At 38.7% G+C, this 19,467-nt stretch overlaps 1 long non-coding RNA gene across 4 annotated transcripts; it reads left to right on the top strand.

Annotated features, from left to right (window-relative positions):
* The first annotated feature begins 8,072 nt into the window (after nucleotides 1-8,072).
* LOC106036885 (uncharacterized) lies at nucleotides 8,073-17,359 on the top strand. Of its 4 annotated transcripts, XR_001207713.3 has the most exons (5): nucleotides 8,075-9,181; nucleotides 9,350-9,376; nucleotides 10,976-11,198; nucleotides 11,657-11,755; nucleotides 16,478-17,359. It is a non-coding gene; the product is annotated as an uncharacterized lncRNA (long non-coding RNA). The 4 variants fall into 4 exon arrangements; XR_001207712.3 differs by lacking the exon at nucleotides 16,478-17,359 and having other exon boundaries at nucleotides 8,073-9,181; nucleotides 10,767-11,198; nucleotides 11,657-13,846; XR_001207711.3 differs by lacking the exon at nucleotides 16,478-17,359 and having other exon boundaries at nucleotides 8,076-9,181; nucleotides 11,657-13,846.
* The last annotated feature ends 2,108 nt before the right edge of the window (nucleotides 17,360-19,467 follow it).

Here is a 19,467-nt window from a genome sequence, read left to right as displayed (position 1 = left end):
TGCAGTTGAAGAGGTAAAGAGAGGAAGGAACAAGTCTTGGAGCATTATAGCAAAAATTTCTGTTGTAGAAAAAAGTACAAGCCCAGCTGGGAAGTTTTCCTCTGCAGATATGCCTGAAACAGTCACCAGAGCTAGCATCAGCACAGCTCCCTTTGGTTTTGAATACAGTGAAATAAAATGGTATATTTCTTTCTTCTGAAATATTGCTACTATAGATTTGCAAATCAGTATAGGAATTATATTGTTGACAAATGCAAAAAATAGAAGACTGTAAAATATTGGCTCCAGAGAAAAGAAAACACATTTTTAGAAATCTCTTCAATTAGAAGGTAGAATTTTGGATTAGATATATTCAGACATAGTCTGAATCTTCTAGGTTTATTAATGCCTCGGCACTCAATCCCCCAAGATCAACACATGCTTTACATGCAGAACAAGAACATATCACTGAGATTAGGCCTATAAGTCCTCATTTTTGGAGCAAAGATAATATATAGAATGGTTAGGACATGATAAGGTGATATTTCAATCATACTTGCATTAGTGTAAATGACTATAAGATGTCTAAAGTGGTGGCAAACGTGGCTGAGGTGAGTTAAGCCTGAACAGATATATGAGAAAACCACCTGTATAGGGAATTCATTCTGAATGTAGTGAGCTGATGTGTTATCATCCATGGTCATCAAAGGCACACATACATAAAACCCAGCGTACAAATACAGATTTTAATGGTGTCTATGGCTTTCTTTAAATGTACTTTAAATGTACCTTGAAAGATTCAGCTTCAAACATTTTAAATGCAAACTTTTTTAAAATTCTGTTTGATCCAACTGTATCTGTAGTCTGCTGCATAGCTGTTAGACCTGAATTATCCTGACAACCTTCATGCTTCAAAAACGTAACTATTTTACGAGGAATGAGGGCTGAGTTTTCTTACATCTAGAAAATAAATGTGCAGAGGAAGAACCTGACAATATCACATAACTTATCAATAATCTTTCTCTCAATGACTGTCAGGGATTTTTTTCCTGTTTGCCAGTCATTCATGAGCACTCCCTGTCTGTCTGCAATCCTGGGGGTCCACTGCATGGTTCAGATGAACACATTCCACTCTGCAGATTTTCTGCCAGAGGAACGTTTCAGAGTTATTCACTATGTACTATTAGTGGTAAGTAACATGTAATTTAGGCTGTATGGTTTTGTTTGTGCTATCTGGTTGTGCAACTGTAATGCTGAAGCAATAAATGATGAACTTGCTTCCCAGATGAAGTTTCAGATGAATGACTATTCATGGTACTACCATAAGACGTTCAAAACTTACTTATGTTTTCCATGAACATGTTTATAGTCACCCAAACAATAAATTTAATAATAAGAAGAACATACTTGTTCTGTAGATTCTTAGAAACAAATTCAGGTCAAGAGTTCCCTGAGCTCTAAGCCATTTTCAATATGCTGATGGGAATTTCATAATTTTCAAACCCTGATAAATACATTCCTCCCTTTTCTGTCCCCAGAAGCAAAAGTTGAGTAAAACTATTGTTTGTTTTTATGCGGTCACCATAGGAAAGGAAGTTTTTGAACAAAGTACCGGAGAGCAAGAGCACCCGAGTTTAAAAGCCAGCTCTAGCAATGACGGTTTCTGTGACTTGGTCAGTTATGTGTTGTAACACAGCTTTGCTGTCAATGTAATGAGTGTGTGTTTGCTTCATGCAAAAAATAGGGGGAAAAATGTGGTAAAGCTGGCCTTTTGCTAGTAGACTAGGACTATCTGTGATCGGTTTGCAGTTTACTCAGACTATTAACCACATGCCTCAATGTTTTGTGATTTTTCTTTTTCCTTAACTTTGGAATGAGCACAACACAGCCCTTAGAGTACTTTGTGGTCAAAGGTGTTGTATAACCACGAGTTATTTATTATGAAAGGAATGCACTCTTGTTCAAGTGAACTCCAGCATGAATATCATATGACAGGAGTGAAAGGATGGTTGTTTATCCTATAGACCAAAGTAGTATTTGTCTTAATAAAATAATAACATTTTTCATTTATCTTTAGAGAACTGATCTAATATGTCTCTTTGTTAAGCTTTAGGGACAGATTTTTCAACCGTGATTCACCTTGTCAACTATTTATTCATGTGAACAGTTCTACAAAAAGTTCAGATCATAATATGTGTGAAAGAAAAGAAGAAACAGCTTATGTCAACCTCTATTCAGGGCAGTCCTGAGTCTAGCAATGACATTGACTGGGAATATAACTGAAATAATCTAGGCAGTTATGGTCTTATATTGGAAACAATGTAACATTAACCAAAAGAAAAAAAACAATTAAATTATATTAAATTAAGATATGAGAAGGAATAAAGACAATGGGGGTTCTTCCTGTTGAAAATAAAATGCTTCAAGATAACCCTAGCAGAATTCTGCATAGCAACAGGTTGAAGAAAAGGATGGGTGAGTTATTAAAATAATTTTTTTAATATATAGAAAACTAGAGTAAAATTAATAACATTGGACTAGGTCTGCAGTGAGACTGAGCAACAGCAGCTTCTTTGTTGCTCAAGCATCATTTCTCTTTTGAACAAGAAAATATCAGGTAAAGACACATTAGCATATGTATTGTGAAATGTACTTTTGTTTAATGAAAATGTTCTTTGGCCTGCCACTATTGCTTGTGCTAAAAGATCTTTGTGGAATACTATATCCATAGTGCCTAAATTAATGAGTTTCATTCAGCAAATATTGAGTATGATATGGGTCCATGGGCCTTCACAATCACCACTGCAGACATTGTGTCATTCCTCACAAAACCATGGCATGCATGTCACAAAGATGTGGCATACAGGACATTCAAAATGGGTGTTTTCACCTTCCTCTGAGTGTCCCCATCCCGGTCAGTGCTCAGGAGAAAACATGAGGTGAGGTAGACAAGCAAGGCCTAGCTCATGTGGCCAATCCACAGTAGATCTAGATTTAAAGAGTTTCTTCCATGCATAACCTGCAAACAAGATCATCACTTTTAGCACTGTTTGTTACTCAATTTGCAATAATAACCACAGCTGCCAGGTGCTCCTACCCTCAAAGCATCACATTCAAATAAGATATAAAAGAAACATTAAACAGAAAGCAAAGCAATCAGGAAGAAACCTTGCATGTTCTTAAGTAGGGCCATGTTTATTTTTGAATTTTAGAGTTTGGTACATGAAAGCCTCAAACTCCTTCTGTCTCTTACACCCACATGTAACATATAGTTTTAGTTTCATGTTATGAAAACACCACTCTGATAGCCTGCAGGCCAGTCCCCACATTATTTTAAAGCCTTTGAACTAACCCCTCCCCCCAACAAAGCAATTATTTTGAGTTCCAATTATTTTTACTTGAAATTATTTTGATTTAATTTGCCCCCACAGGGGTTCCACTAGTGCAGCCCTATTTATTTTATTTTTTTATTTTTTTTATTTTATTTTATTTTATTTTATTTTATTTTATTTTATTTTATTTTATTTTATTTTATTTATTTTATTTATTTATTTTATTTTATTTTATTTTATTTTTTATTTTATTTTATTTTATTTTATTTTTAGCATTACAAGCATAGACAAAATTTCTCTACCCCCTTATTTTGGCATGAAGTGCTTACCAAACGGTCACTATGACAGCAATAAACATTACCTCTGAAGGATTTCAAAGAATAGCTTGGGTTGAAAGGGATCTTAAAGATCATTTAGTTCCAACCCCCCTGCCATGGATTTATAACAGTCTTGCAACTCGTCTTTGAGGAATGGCTGTGTGCTGCTGCAACCCTTGCATGAAGCACTTAACCCACAGAGGTAAGATGCACTTCCAGTATCTACAGCTCATTAGGGCTGTAGGTTTTGATGGCTTATGATTTTGGTTCTGGAGGTCTCAGCTTCTGTTCTGTGTGGTTTGGCCAACAGGTGACTGCTGTGTTGTAAATTCACTTGGAAAGTTATGACCGTATAGTGACACGGTCATGGCTGTGACTATAACTCTAAGACTGAATGTTGTTAGCAAGCTTTTCTTCCTTCACTGCTGCATTTTTAATGCCTGAGCAAATTAAGATTATTTGAATTGCTTCAACCATTTAAAATATTTATGCTGCTACGGAAGTCTTAAGGTCATAAAGAAATTGCTACTAATAGAAGAAATGTATTATCAGAGTCAGTGTTTATGATTCTTAACTTTTTCCTGCTACATGACTCACCCTACTCAGTTATTTAGAAGTGGATATTTTTTAAAAGGACTGACTTCCTCTGAAAGAACTCTTCACTTAGTTACAGTCAGAGAAAAACAGATCCAAGAAATTGAATTAAGGGAATGAAACAAAAAGGAAAATACAAAACCTGATTCCTGTATTATTTTTAGGCATTCTGTTTCGCACTATGTGATCTGTCAGAGAAAGCCAGAGGAAAAACAGCAAATTCAAAACCATACGCTCAAACAACATTCAAGACCTGACCTGGAAACTTGGTTTCTAAAATAGCCAAGGCTTGAAACGTCTCCACACTGAGAATCAGGAGCATCTGTGCAGAAGCTGCCTGTCACTCTGCTGTGCTAGTTTGGAAGGGGGCAAAGGTCAGCCTGGTGATGCAGAGTCATGTTTCCCAGTGTTACCCCAGCTTGGGAACTGGATCAAACCTAAAGCCCAGACCCAGAAGCACACAGGAACGTGGAAGAGTGCAGATCTGGAGTTCTCATTTGCATTTTGTACAGGTTTTTAACCCCAGGGAAGAACGGGAGAGTGAGATTGTTTTAGATCTGAATAACACAAAAGGTTACATTACAGTAACAACTTTTCTGATGCTTCAGGGTGCTTAATCTCAGATCTCTACCTCATCTCTCTCCTTCCAAGCACCCAGCTCTGCAAGGGGGCAGGACTTTGTCACCCTTCTACACCCCACTGGCAGGCACCACAACCCCAAGAGAACAGGAGGAGGAGGATGTACATCTTGCCATCAGAGGGGGACACAATTCAGCAGAGTCCTAAAAGCTGCGTGTGAGCAGAAGCAGCTGCTGTGAAGGGAAGGCGGGTCAGGAAAGCACTGCAACTTGCAAAGAGGTCAGGGAAGCACTGCAACTTGCAAAGAGGTCAGGGAAGCAGGAAGTGCTGGCAGCTCAAATGTTGCCCCAACAGGAGGTTTTGCAAGTGCAGCCAACCATCAAGTCATATCTGTGCAAGGAGTTCATGCACTGGAGGCCTCCTTTGCAAAGCTATCTTTAAGCATCTGCACTAGATGCTACCATTACATTTTGTGCTTGCATTTCCACAGATCATTTAAGGTAGTTAAGTGTTCATGAGCTGGAGGATATTCTGAAACCCTGTGCAGGTCTCTAACCTTGTGCCTAGAGGAAAGTGTGACCAGCTGCAGCACTGAGGGTTGCAACAGAATGAAATTTCTACATCTAGAGCTAACAGAGCAAGAGAGAACAAACAGCAACAAAGGGATCTCTGCAGCTTTTTTGCATTTAACTCTTGAATTTTTGCACTATAACCCCTGTGATGGGGCTGCACTGCACGACTGGCAGTGACATCATAGTGCTGCCACTGGCACTGTGGTCCCCCATCTGTGGGAGAAGTTAATTATAAAGAACTACTGAGGCCAGCATATTCGGTGAAATGCATCTGCAAAGGCACACTGGGAAGCTGCTTCTGCCTCCCATCTGTGAGCATTTCCCTGTCCTCTGGGGCTCTGAAATAAGGAGCATGTAGCTCGCAGCCTCTCCTGTTCTGCAAAAGCAGTCCTGCCTGATTACAAGAAGCAAATGTTGGATGTTGTGTCCAGGGAAATGCCAACCTGTATTACTAACAAGATACTCAAAATCCATGCTAGATGTTAACAGCTGTGTGCCCAGAGGAGTAATGAGGAGCCTTGGCCATAGCTGTATAGCAATACTGTGGTGAGCATCTGTGTCTTAAGTGACTGATTCCTCTGTCCTACAGGTAAACAGGATCATGCAGAAGGTGTCCTAGCTTGGGAGTAACTTATCTCTGGAAGGAAGATGTATAACCAGACCCATCCTGCAGCACAAGCCCTAGCTGATCAACAGAGAGGGTCGGTAGAAGCAGAGGTGGCACTCCAGGGGAGGGACTTCTTTGACCTGAATGCTGCCTCTGACCTGCCTGAGTCCTGTTCGCAGCAGCACTGCACAAGGTTTTCTGCAAGTATTTGTAAGGCTCTGACCAACCTGGTGTTCATCTGAGCAGCACTGGTGTGTGGCAGCACTGCTTGTGGCCTCACCAGTGTTCTCCTGCAAAGTCTGTCGATATGAATTTAGATGTCCCTGGGCTTGAAAAAAACAGCTGTGAGCTACTGCTGATGCCACTACAAAGTTCTTTAATGGCAATTTTTCAGAGCATGTTGAGTAGTTGCACAAGAGTATCTACAGTCTGCCTGCCTGCTTTCCTTGTTATCCATACATTCTTTCATCTCACCTTAAGCCTCTGTTTATTTTGCTTGGAGCAGAATACTCCCATCTTAAACACTTACTGAAAAATAAAATAAAATAAATAAAATAAAATAAAATTAAAATAAAATAAAATAAAATAAAATAAAATAAAATAAAATAAAATAAAATAAAATAAAATAAAATAAAATAAAATAAATGTTAGCTGGATTGTTTCTGTGAATGTAACTTTCACTATTAACCTTAAAAATTCATTCTAATTTTGTTTGCCAGAATCTGTATGCTCTTTCTTGCAATTCATGTTATATGTTTTGCCCTGTTCTATCATTTAATTTCAGGATATATTTTGTGTGTGACATGCTTCACAAAACACAGCTGTATTATATCTAACTCTGTCTAGGCTCAAAGCCCAAAGAACTACAGTGTTTCTTAGTTAAATATCACCTGGCTTACACAGCAGTGATATTTTTGTAGTCTCTTTCAATTTGCTTTCTACGTTTGTTTTTACAGTGGTATCTTGAAATAAAATATCTTCATTTGTCTGTACATCAAAGCTCATCAGTACTGATCATTTTCCACTCACAAAGCTGGAAATCAGACTGAAACTCCTAAAAGATTTTGGAGCATTTAGAGTTTTCAAAGTATTTGAATGGATCTCCAGCATAGTGTGTTGCTAATGCAGGCTTCTTTTTACTGGAGAAATAGGGTGACTTTTGATCATCGTGGTGTAGTAAGCTGTGCCAATTTGAAAAAGCAGCAAAACCACTTTTCAAGCAGAGACTAAAGAGTGCAAAGTGTGATGTTTTGTTGAAGCTTTTTCAAAATCAAAATCAAATTGTGAAAATTTTGGTTCTGCAACATGGAACTTTCGCTTATGGAGTTAAACTAGTCAGGACAGAGACACTGTTCTGAAGCAGACAATATTTCATCATTTGAAAGGTTTCCTATGAAATTTTCCAAGACTCCAAGTGGAACATCAGCTGATATTGGCAATATTGGCAATGTTTCAGATAGTCTGGCATGAGATGCTTGCCACGCTAAAAAAACCCTACAAATGTTGGCCTGTTAGGGTCTGCTGAGTTTTGTTTAAAAATGGAAGCCAACATAGAAATATTTAAATGATTAAAAATATCCCTGGATTTCAAAAGTTTGTAGTATAAGAGAGAGTTCATAGCAAAATATTTCCCCAGTGGCACTGCTATTTCTAATGAATGTGTATGTGAAGCAGTCCATCAGGTCAGCGAATCCCAGCCTGGCTTGAAATGCTTGCGCTGCTGGACCTGGAAGGACTGTGTGCCCACAAGTGATCTCACAGAGGCGAGCACTGCAACGAGGCAAAGCACTCAGCCCTGGAAAAAAAAAATACATTAACCAGGTCTGACTGTGCTTCCTTCCTTGCCTTGTAGAATATACAATATTTATGAATAAGCTTTATAAATTAGTATCTGAGAGGTTTCTGTGCTAGTTAGAGCTGCACAGCCTTGTTCTGGATGATTCATTCATTGAGTCAGGCAGCCATGCATGCAGTCATTCATAAGTAATGCCGTGCTTCCCTTCAGCATGCAACAATGATTTACCTCCCCGCTGCCTTTCAGTGTTTGTTCAGCAAACACGCTAAGCTGAAGAGTTCCTATTTCAAGGTTTACCATTATTTTTAAAGAAACCGTGTTACCTAAATGCATGTATACAGGGTGCTGTACAGAGAGCCAAACAGCAATATCAGTAGCAAATGGCTGCAACATTTGGTTTGATCCAGAGTATCCCCCCAAAATGTTCTGACTTCATCCATCCATAAGAGGAGGCTTGTACTGACAAGCAAGACTTCAGCTCCTTTTACATTCATGCTACTTTAACAACATTCCCATTTTAACATTCACCTGGACTCCTTGAGGAGGGCTGTCAGCTCCTCCTAGCCTCATAAAACCTGGAGCACCAGTATTCAATCTTTTGTAATCAGCTTTTTTTTTTTTTTCTAATTTCACCAATGGACAGGAAATAAAAACATACAGAAAATCACAGACCAAGGAAGAACTTTTGACCTGTGTGTTTTTAAGGAGCTATGAAATATTAAGATCTGGCCAGAGCCGCAGATTGGGCAATAACATTTGTTTGATTTCTGTAAAATCATAGAATATTGGATTGGCCTCATTCATCTTTACACAAATAAAAGGGAGGCACTTTGTCTAAACTAACCATTTTATTACACACACACACACACACACTTCGAGGGGGGGGGGAGAGAGAATAAGTTTACATGAAATGAAAGCACTGTGTGACACTGCATAGAAGATTGTTTAGTCTTCTCGTACCAGGTAATTCCTGCCTATAGTGGAATAACAAGATCAACATAAGTAAATATCAACAAATACACAGCTCATTGCAACCGACACAACTAACAAAATCCAGAGTACAGACACACTTTAGGTGAAGAAAATGATTATGCAGCATGGGTGCCTCCTCCTAATTTTGGGAGGAGAAAATATGTTTTTTCCTCATTTCTAAATAGACTTCTGAGCTGAACAAGTTCCAGTTGAGAAAGCTGGCCTTAAACAGTGCTTTATTTCATGTAAATCCACAGGAAAAAAGGAACTGAAATTTAAAAATATTGCTGGGTGTGACATGTTTGTAGATCGCAGACATCTGGGGTATCACAATTAGAAACCCTTTGTGGACATATTTTCATTAGTCATAAAAAAGACAAGTCATATTTTCCTGTTTTCTCAAGATTTCAAAGCTCTGCATTGTATCCCTAAACGTAAGTCATTAAATTATGTTTCAAGCTTAAGGAATTTCATGCTTTGAAATTCTTTTGAAGTTGGCAGATTATTTTATTTTTCTGTTTTGCCTTTTTTTATTTTTTTTTTAATTTTGGTCCTTACAAAAGGAGCTTCAGTTTATCTTCCATTATTGTTCTCTTTCATAGCTCATCAAAGGACACCCTTATGAAAAGGTACATAATCTTGTTAAAGAATAATGTTTTGAAACACTCTGCTGTATTTTGAAAGCCTTGGTAATGTCATTACTTTAAAAATAGATGTTAAATGGTTTACTTTTCCTCTTTTTAATCAGATTTTCAAGGAAAATAAAATTATTTTCTTTGAATTTTTGTTTCTTTACTTTTGATGAATCTAAGGTATTGCACCAGAAAAGCAGTTATATTTCCCACATTTTTTGTTTTTTTTTGTTTGTTTTCTGTTGTCTTTTAAGTTCTGAAGTGTTTTAATTTTAAAAATTTACCATGTTCAGGACACCATATGGCCAATTTTCCAGGTAGCTATCTATAGCTGATCTTAGCAATTTATATGAAAGAAAAGTGCATTTGCAGACAGGGTACTACCAAGTTATGGATTTACTTGTGTATTGCTGAGAATTATTTTTAATGAAAGGCAAATTTTCCACTAAATGATAAATTTTATGGAGTGGCTGGAAAATGCAGAAAATGCAGAATTTCAAAAGGATAAAACACCCCAAAACCTGAAATACGTTGTTCTGTTGTGGTACTTTGTGGTACATTGTTTCTCTGTACTTACAAGTTTTGAGTCAAATTTCTTCCGAATAATTAAATGAAATATGCATGCTAGTGCTGTAAATTTTTCATTTTTACTTTACGCATAACATGGGATTCTTCTAGACTCTTTTGAACTAAAGATCTGTAACTTGACACACTTTCTATAAATTTCTCTGCACTCTGGTTGCTCATGTAGACAACTCATCATACTTGATCATTACAACCATTAAAATCTGTTATGCTTGATCATTAAGTGCTTATCCAAAACTCAGAGGAAGATTCTGACGCATACCATATCTAGTTATATGTTTAATTCAGTAATACTATTATGTTATTCATAGTGATAAATTAACATTACAGTAAAAACAATAACTCCTTTTCTGTCCAATATTTGCATCCAACCTGGCCACTTCTCTACATAGTTGGCTACAGAACAACAGTTAGAGGATGGATTATGACTTCTTCCTTATTAAACAATATTTGTAAGATAAATATTAACCTGACATTGTTTTGTTGTATTGTTTTTACATACCTACCTAATCAAAGAGTTTTAATGCTAATGTGTTCTCTGTGCTCAGGGCAGAACAACGGAAAGAACAGTGGAAGCACAATCAACTCTGAGCGTTACTTAACACTAACACAATTATTATCATCAATATAAACAAAATAATCTGCTCTGTTGTTCAGTGCAGAACCCTAATTGAGTCTGGATTGCCTGGGGTAGGCAGTCCAGCTTCTTGTCTTGTCTGAACAAGGTTTAGGTCCTCCTAAAAAACCTCAGAACTATAGATGAGAAAGAATTGGAAATGTTATGATTATCTTCATTTTTCAGATGAGGAAATGAGGTAACGGAGCATTTGTCTGCATCAGCACTAGGGACCAAACCTACAGCCTATGATTTCACTAAATCTCCATTTGGCAGGTAGTATATATAGGCCAGTGCAGTGACCCCTGCCATCACCATGTCTTTTTCTGCTTCATATTTACTTGCCTTTTCTCACCTTCCTGAAATCCCAGCAGTGCCCTACTCTCTCTGTTCAGGCTTTGTGTTCTTTGTAACATGGATGGCTGAGGAGAAGTTGTGGACAAGTTAACTGCATGCAAATCTGGATCTTTACACAAGACGGAAGGAGTCTGTCATAACTGAAACATATTCAGTTATATTCTTCACAAATGGCTGCTCTTGTCTTTTCTGAAGCAACTTAGGCTGTCTGCACAACTCATATGTGGAAGAAAATCTCTGCTTTCAGTATACAGCATAAAGGTGAGTCTTGGAAACATCAAACTCATCTATAAGAAACCATTTTTTTAGCAGGATTATGCTGGTGTGGACCACTGGATACTGAAACCACACTAACCTGTTAGTTTGTACTGCACTGAGTAACTTGTTATTAATTTTTTGCATGCTATCTAAACCTCAGTTTGCAAATCTTGTTGAGCAGATGTTGTTTTAGGATTATTAGTCTGGACAGCACAGGGGGAGTCATATCCTCCTTGGAAGCCTGACCACAACAAAGAGAGTGAATAATCATTCGTATGAGTCTACAGAATAAGCACGTTTCATACACCAGCCCCTTTAAAGTACAAATAACTCAGTCGTCAATGAGCTGTTCAACAAGACATTTCCAAATACGTGCATTAACAACTCCTATAAGAACCAGGATATTATGGGTTGAATGACATTTCTTCTCTACTTTTCTCTTCCACTTTGAACCCATTCAGGCACCTTGAAGCCACATGTAGAAGCTGCAGTGACACTTGCTGGAGAAGGCTGAGCTGATTACTTTCTGCTTCATGGGCTGCTGAGATTCCAGGCACCAGGTTCTTTGCTGTACTGATTACCCTTGCATTTTAGCCCATTAAGCATTGCAAATCTGCTGAGCTATCCAACTTTTATTCAGAAACCTAAAAACTTGTGCCATCATCAAGCACTCCACAGATGCCCCAGATATTACAGCAGCACAATCACTCTGCTGTTTAGAGTACTTTGTTCCTGTCTCTGTGAATTATGGGGCGTCACATCATGACGTGTTGTTAAAATGGGAGGTAAACCAACATGACATGGCATAATGGGATACAGTCTGTGTGTATAGGGAGAAGGGTGGGAAGGGTAATACAACTAGACCTATATCTGATGAAAAATCAGTGACCAAAAATTTAGCCAAGTAGTCACTTGTATCTTACCAGATTATTCAAAAAATGAGTCAAATTTTTGTTGTACAGTGACTTGAAAGCAAAGTAAACTGATTCCATAGCTGTAATAATTAAAATCAATATCTTTATTTGTATTTCAAATAAATCTGCAGCTGATCCAAAAGATGCCCCAATTTGTCAACATTAGTAGCTTCTGTTAAACTGAAATGTTCTGTAGAGTACGTGCAGTTTCACCGAAGTTTGGAATAGAACACATAGGTTTGCATCAAGAATGTGTATGGCTTCCCACTCCTTCCAGTCTTACAGCTCCTTGGCAGCAAAAGGCTCCCAACATCCATCAGTCTGTCATGGGACCAGAACTCCTCTTGCCGTCAGAGATGATTTTGGCACTTGTAGTCCCCATTCCACAATAGATAAGAACCAAGAGTCAAAGTGCTGAAATCGTTTGTGGAATGACTTTACCTTTTTCCACACAGCTCTAGTCAAATACTATATGGGTAACTATATTAAATGCAGAAGTGCTGTTCCAGTGGCCCATAAAATCAATTCCATGCAACATATTTAGGTTTTAGCCACATACCAGACTCCTTTCTCTCTTTTTCTCTCTTCACCTATACCTAAGTACTCTCAGCAGCAGGCAGCAAGGAGTCTCTCAAGAGAGGCATACATTAGCCTGCAGCCTGACTGTCCCCAAGGGAGAAGTACTTTCCCCATCCTAGAGTAATTGTTTTTAATTGCAAAACATCCTCTGCCTAAATAAAAATAAGATTCCCCTTAGCAGACTTAGACAGGCCAAAAATTATTTATTATTTACAATACCTTTACACATAGGAACTCAGTCATGAATCAGAATCCCAAGGGACATCTTGCTACTTATAAATTAATCTAAATATACTGTTTTGTATACTTCCATTTCTGCTTAAGTTTTTTAATTAGTGGGTGACTGAATTAGAGAAATGGGTGCAGACAGCAAAGAGCACTGGAAACCCGTTTCTTGCAAAGTGCTTGTCTTCTATTAATGTGTCCCGTTGAGTGTTTTTGAGCAATATGCACAGCATTAGTTTCTGAAAGCAGAAAAAAATGAATAGAAGAAACATTTAAACTGGCTGAGAAGCTTTCAGAGGGCAGAGGGGAAAAAAAAATAAATAAAAAACAAGAATCTGTCATCTGGTAATCACAAAGTGTATTATACCATGTAACCTTCTTGAATGCAAAAGTTTATGTTCTTGCCAAGCCCAATTCTTATTTCAGCTTTGTTTTCAGTATCTCTGATAAACTTTCAGAACAAATGTTGAGATTATATTTTGTGATTTATCAGATCACAGTGACCCAACCTTTTCTTGCATCTCTTCACGTATTTCTGAAAGGTAACTCAGAACAAAAGAGCAACAAGACAATATGTCCCTGCAAATATAATGAAGACCTTTTCTCCTCAGTTCTAAATCTACCATCTCTGTCAGGTGTACACCATAAGTTTTCTTCCTCATTCTAATTAATGGTCTCCCTACCCCAACAGGAAAATCTCTTTCCAAACAGTCATTACCTCCAGAAAAAGACTTTGGTCACTATACATTTTCCCTGCAATTTAAATGCTTATAAAATCAGTCCAGTAGGCCTCCAAAGTCTGTCTGTAAGGGCACCATCTGATGACTCACACTCATGTTACAGATGAGAACTAAGATGGAACAGAATCAGCAACTCACTGCATCTTTGCTGAGTTGGCAGAAATCTCAGGAACCATAGATCTGGATGTGAGAGGGAAGGAAGGGAAGGGAAGGGAAGGGAAGGGAAGGGAAGGGAAGGGAGGGAAGGGAAGGGGGAAAGGGAAGGGGGAAGGGAAGGGAAGGGAAGGGAAGGGAAGGGAAGGGAAGGGAAGGGAAGGGAAGGGAAGGGGGAAGGGAAGGGAAGGGAAGGGAAGGGAAGGGGGAAGGGAAGGGAAGGAAGGGAAGGGAAGGGAAGGGAAGGGAAGGGAAGGGAAGGGAAGGGAAGGGAAGGGAAGGGAAGGGAAGGGAAGGGAAGGGAAGGGAAGGGAAGGGAAGGGGGAAGGGAAGGGAAGGGAGGAAGGGAAGGGAAGGGAAGGGAAGGGAAGGGAAGGGAAGGGAAGGGAAGAAGGGAAGGGAAGGGAAGGGAAGGGAAGGGAAGGGAAGGGAAGGGAAGGGAAGGGAAGGGAAGGGAAGGGAAGGGAAGGGAAGGGAAGGGAAGGGAAGGGAAGAAGGGAAGGGAAGGGAAGGGAAGGGAAGGGAAGGGAAGGGAAGGGAAGGGAAGGGAAGGGAAGGGAAGGGAAGGAAGGAAGGCAAGGGAAGGGAAGGGAAGGGAAGGGAAGGGGAAGGGAAAAGAAAAGGAAAAGAAAGGCAAGGCAAGGCAAGGCAAGGCAAGGCAAGGCAAGGCAAGGCAAGGCAAGGCAAGGCAAGGCAAGGCAAGGCAAGGCAAGGCAAGGCAAGGCAAGGCAAGGCAAGGCAAGGCAAGGCAAGGCAAGGCAAGGCAAGGCAAGGCAAGGCAAGGCAAGGCAAGGCAAGGCAAGGCAAGGCAAGGCAAAGGCAAGGCAAGGAAAGGAAAGGCAAGGCAAGGCAAGGAAAGGCAAGGCAAGGCAAGGAAAGGCAAGGAAAGGCAAGGAAAGGAAAGGAAAGGAAAGGAAAGGAAAGGAAAGGAAAGGAAAGGAAAGGAAAGGAAAGGAAAGGAAAGGAAAGGAAAGGAAAGGAAAGGAAAGGAAAGGAAAGGAAAGGAAAGGAAAGGAAAGGAAAGGAAAGGAAAGGAAAGGAAAGGAAAGGAAAGGAAAGGAAAGGAAAGGAAAGGAAAGGAAAGGAAAGGAAAGGAAAGGAAAGGAAAGGAAAGGAAAGGAAAGGAAAGGAAAGGAAAGGAAAGGAAAGGAAAGGAAAGGAAAGGAAAGAAAGGAAAGGAAAGGAAAGGAAAGGAAAAGAAAGGAAAAGGAAAGGAAAGGAAAGGAAAGGAAAGGAAAGGAAAGGAAAGGAAAGGAAAGGAAAGGAAGGAAGGCAGTAAATCTCCCTACTTGCCAGAGAACCAAGCCCACTTAACTTTGAGGAGTTACTTGCTGTAAGCCTTCTTAAACAGGAGTTTAAAATGTATTTTAAAGAATAAAGGGTAAACTCAGTGGTGTTGCCTGCTTCCTGGGCTAACAACAGCCCACTTAACTTTGCTGTTGTGTGAATGTTTATAAAAGGCATCAGCTCTGTTTTTCTATATTTTCCCATCTATTTGCCAGTTGCTATGTGAAACTTTGCTGTGTTTTGAAAAGATGATTTAGCAGGATCAAGCAGATGTTCCTTCTGCATGGAATCTTCAGCCTGGGCGAACAGAGAATGAACATTTTCATGTGGCTTTGAATACATTTCCACTTACATGCAGTCCTTCCAATGGTGGGAAAGAATTTTCTCCTTCCAACAGGCTTCTGAGACTGGACGCAAAATGAGTAGGGGAAAGAATGAATTTTTTCAGGTGTCCAGCCAGCAAACAGGCCCAGGGACACACAGCCCCCCAAATTCAAAGTCAGGAAAGGAGTTCTTCATCTTTCAGGTTCTTTGGGTCTTTAAGGGAAAAGTAAATTAATTTGGCTTTTTATGTAGCATGGTTCACCAGCTACCATGATCTGGGAATTTTTAAATGATTCTTTTTTAGGCATTTTGTTCTCTTGTGTCTCCAGACAACGGCAAATCTGATAGGCTGGTTTGTTCAGTTGGGTTTTGAGAACTGAGGCACCGGGTTTGACTAATGCTTTCATAGGAATGAAGAGCGCTGTGTTAGATCAGGTCACAATGGTACTGATTGAAAGCCAAGTAACTGGTTCCCATCAATGGCCCATAGAGGATGTGCAGCTGAGAATATAAGAACAGATTACTTGTGTGCAGAGATATTAGCCCACAATACTTTCCTAACCTGCAGAAATCTGCTGTGCAGGGACTTCATTAAATAAAATCCAACAAGACTGGTTTGTTACTAAATGTAGATTTTTCTGGCTCATGAAGTAGATGTATCCAATCACTTCTTGAACTCATGTAGGCTTCTAATGCCCCCAACATATCCACAAGTGGCAAGAAAGTCTGATAAATAGTTAGATAATCTTAGATAATCTTTAGTAGTTTCCTGAATTTAAAAGTTGTGACACTTTTTCATATTACTGTTAATCAACATCTTATGTTACCCTGCAAATCCAGGACAAAAATTTAGTGCCAGCAAAATTCATTACATTTCATTTTTCCTATAGTAAATAAAGAATTCTTTTGTATCTGCATTGTCTTTGTTAAGCGGTACAGAGAAGCAAAATCTACAAGCTTTGTAAGCTTACACACATGTTGTATTTGTTGTTTTTTCATTGTTATTACAACATAATATAATCAAATCATTCCCCTATTCTTTTCTTTTGGTTACATGCAGATTCTGAATGGACTCTTCTTGGATCACGTGGAGGAAATTCTTATTAAACAGGATGTGCCTCTTCCTTAGGGTGACAGGTTATATACAGAGATTTTTCATCACAGTGAAAACTGCTTCATTTGCTGCCAACCATATGTAAAGCAAGAAGAAAAGTCTGGCCTTACTGACTCCTGGGGACTGAAAGTGGAGACAAAAAGGAAACACATACATTATAAATGTTCTTTTTAAAACGTAGTTTTACAAGACTCAAAATACGTGGAATTGAGAAATACATTTAAAAACAAAATAGTCAGGAATGCAAGTATGTGCTGTTTTGAAGATGATATTTTGAAGGTCGATTGGTATATTTTAAGCCTAGAAGTCTTATATTCTGCATATTACAAATGGACAGTCTTTTATGAATCCACTCATGCCTTAAGTCCAAATACATTCAGTGTCAACAACAGATCCCATGCACCCAATGACCTGAAGATTAGGTTGGTTTGGGAAAAAAAAAAAAAAAGTAAATTTTTATAGCAGTTTTTAGACAGGTCTTTCCGTTGTCCCAAGTGTCTAAAATAACCATTTTTTTCCCCAAAAAAAGTCCAACCTGATCTCAAACATTTATGATAATGTTGGTTTTTAAATGCATTCATTTGATATATTTATGACTTGTCATTGTTAGTGATGTGGCCATTAGTGGGCTGAGGCTTTCATTTATGAGTATAATCTCTTTGTTGTGGTATATAAGGATTAATTTTATTATATAGTACCACCAATGGTAGAGGCCTTTAATTGTCTATCTTGATATTTTTTATCTGAGGTTTAAAGGCTTGCTATAAACTTATCCTGCAGCGTGGAGGAAACACATGGCAAAGAATAAAAAGCAGATCGTGTACTTGGGCTTGAGAGTGTTGTGTGATCTTCCTTTTTTTTATATTTTGACTGGATATTATTTGTTTGGTTGGATGTGAAGTGTGGCAAACTTGAAAAATGAAGTAAATCTTGCCTTGAGGCAGAAAAAATGCTAAAGAAGTTTTTAGGTCAAACTATCAGTTTTACAGCAATAGTTTTGTATATTTGTATATACTCTGGAGTATTCTTATGTACTCTTCTATTACTTTTTCTTTTTTTTTTTTTAATAAGAAGTGAAAATACATATAAGCTTGTGCAGATTCTGATGCAAAATCACCTTGTTTCCTAGTTTTTAGACTTTTTCTTTGTTAAGGAAGTGCATTTGGCAAGATTCATACAAACCTGAAAGATCTAATACTGACCACCAGAGGAGCTGGCTGCATGAAACTTGTTTTATTAAACTCTGTGGTGAATTTTTGTGCTTATGCCATGTTATTGATGTGCAGCATTATTTACGCTGTGCTGTTTGAATCTTTCATGACACTGCTAATGCCTATAATGACAATTCTTGCAGTGACACTACATCTCAGCAAGACTCAGGGAGGCTAGGAGATCTGTCTCCTGAGCAGTCATTCGCAGCTTAGCCTGGGTGCATATCAGGTCCTGGTAACATATGACAAGAGGGCTACTTCATCCTATAAGGAGGGTTTCTACAGAATTACGCCACTGGCAGGTCCCCTTTCATGACTCTCAAGATCCCCTGTGCTGCTTCTTCTGTGATCCTTCTGAGCCCCACAGAGTCCATATGCAACAACTTTGCTCTGTTCAGTCGTTCTGTTAGACGAAAAGTGATTTTTTTTTTTTTTGTTTTCACTGGTTCAGTTTCATACAAAGTGGAAAAGAGTAAAGTGGCATTCTGGGCAGCAGGACCCCATCTCCCCACCTTTGATACAGATACTGTATGGAAGCAGGGACACTGTGGGACTAAGGGTGTGGCTCAGGATCAGGCAATGCTGAGCAGCAAACACTCTTTCAAAGTCAGCCCTGTAACACTTGTATTTTGGGTTATGCGTGCATTGCAGTTGGTCTAGTGCTTGCTGTATCTTGCTACTCTCTATCCCACCTCCCAGTTCTGAAAAGTGAAACCCTCTGTACTCTCTATACAAGGGATTCTACAAATATCTTACAAGTCACCCTGCAAAACTAATACATTTCCTTCTTTGCCATAATTTGGTACTAATCTTGTCATCCAGGTCAAAAATCTGTCTGTCTTTCTCACAGGAACAATGCAAGCCATTGGGATGAAGGTCCTACATATCAAAGAAGGTAAACCCTGCAACAGACTCTCAGCTTCACATGAAGTAATGGATGTATACAATAAACTTGTATACAAGAACATCTGCACTTGCAATTGCACAAAGATCTCACTTCACAGAGTGGCCCAACAAACGAGGAGTAAAATCTTTTTCAGAGACAAGGCACAAACCTGTTTCACTAACTTCACTGGAAGATGGCACTTGCCTCCACCACACACACACACACACACACACACAAAAAAAAAAAAAAAAAAAAGCGGGGGTGGATTTGAACCTGAGATAGCAAGTGGTTTAAGTTACCTCTGTTTATTTCACTCTTACAGCATTATTCTCCTATGATCTGTACCTAAGATAAATTGTTCTTCCGTGGGTTTGTTACTTATCTTAACAGTATTTCTCAAAAAAAGTAAAGGTCATTTAGGAGACAATAAAATGTATCAGTTCAAATCACATTAGCTGTTCAGAAAGTCTAAGAGATGGACATCTGTGGGGTAATTTGGGGAGGGTGGGAGGGAACACCACATTTGAGGTTAACAGCTAAACTCTCAGCCTTTGTCAAAATTATGTTCAAAATCCCTTTGCTGGCTGCATGTCCTGAAGCAGCAATCACAATTTAAGAAAAATACACTAAAAGGTCAAAATATTAAAAGTTATAGTGACTGTAACTCATGCTCAATGGGAAGCTAACTAGCTATTTTAAAAGCACCTTTTTTCTGTTCTCTATCAGTATGCAAATGTTAGTCTTACAGTGCTGGAGAGCTGTAATTCTTAACAGAAAGAGATTTTCCCAACATGAGAAATTGCCCAAATTATATTCCAAGTGCATTATGAATAGGAACC

Source organism: Anser cygnoides, chromosome 1 (genome assembly GCF_040182565.1).
Source record: "Anser cygnoides isolate HZ-2024a breed goose chromosome 1, Taihu_goose_T2T_genome, whole genome shotgun sequence".
Classification (NCBI taxonomy): domain Eukaryota; kingdom Metazoa; phylum Chordata; class Aves; order Anseriformes; family Anatidae; genus Anser; species Anser cygnoides.
The sequence above is the reverse complement of the archived record's forward strand: the minus strand, read 5'-3'. Positions and strand labels throughout refer to the sequence as shown.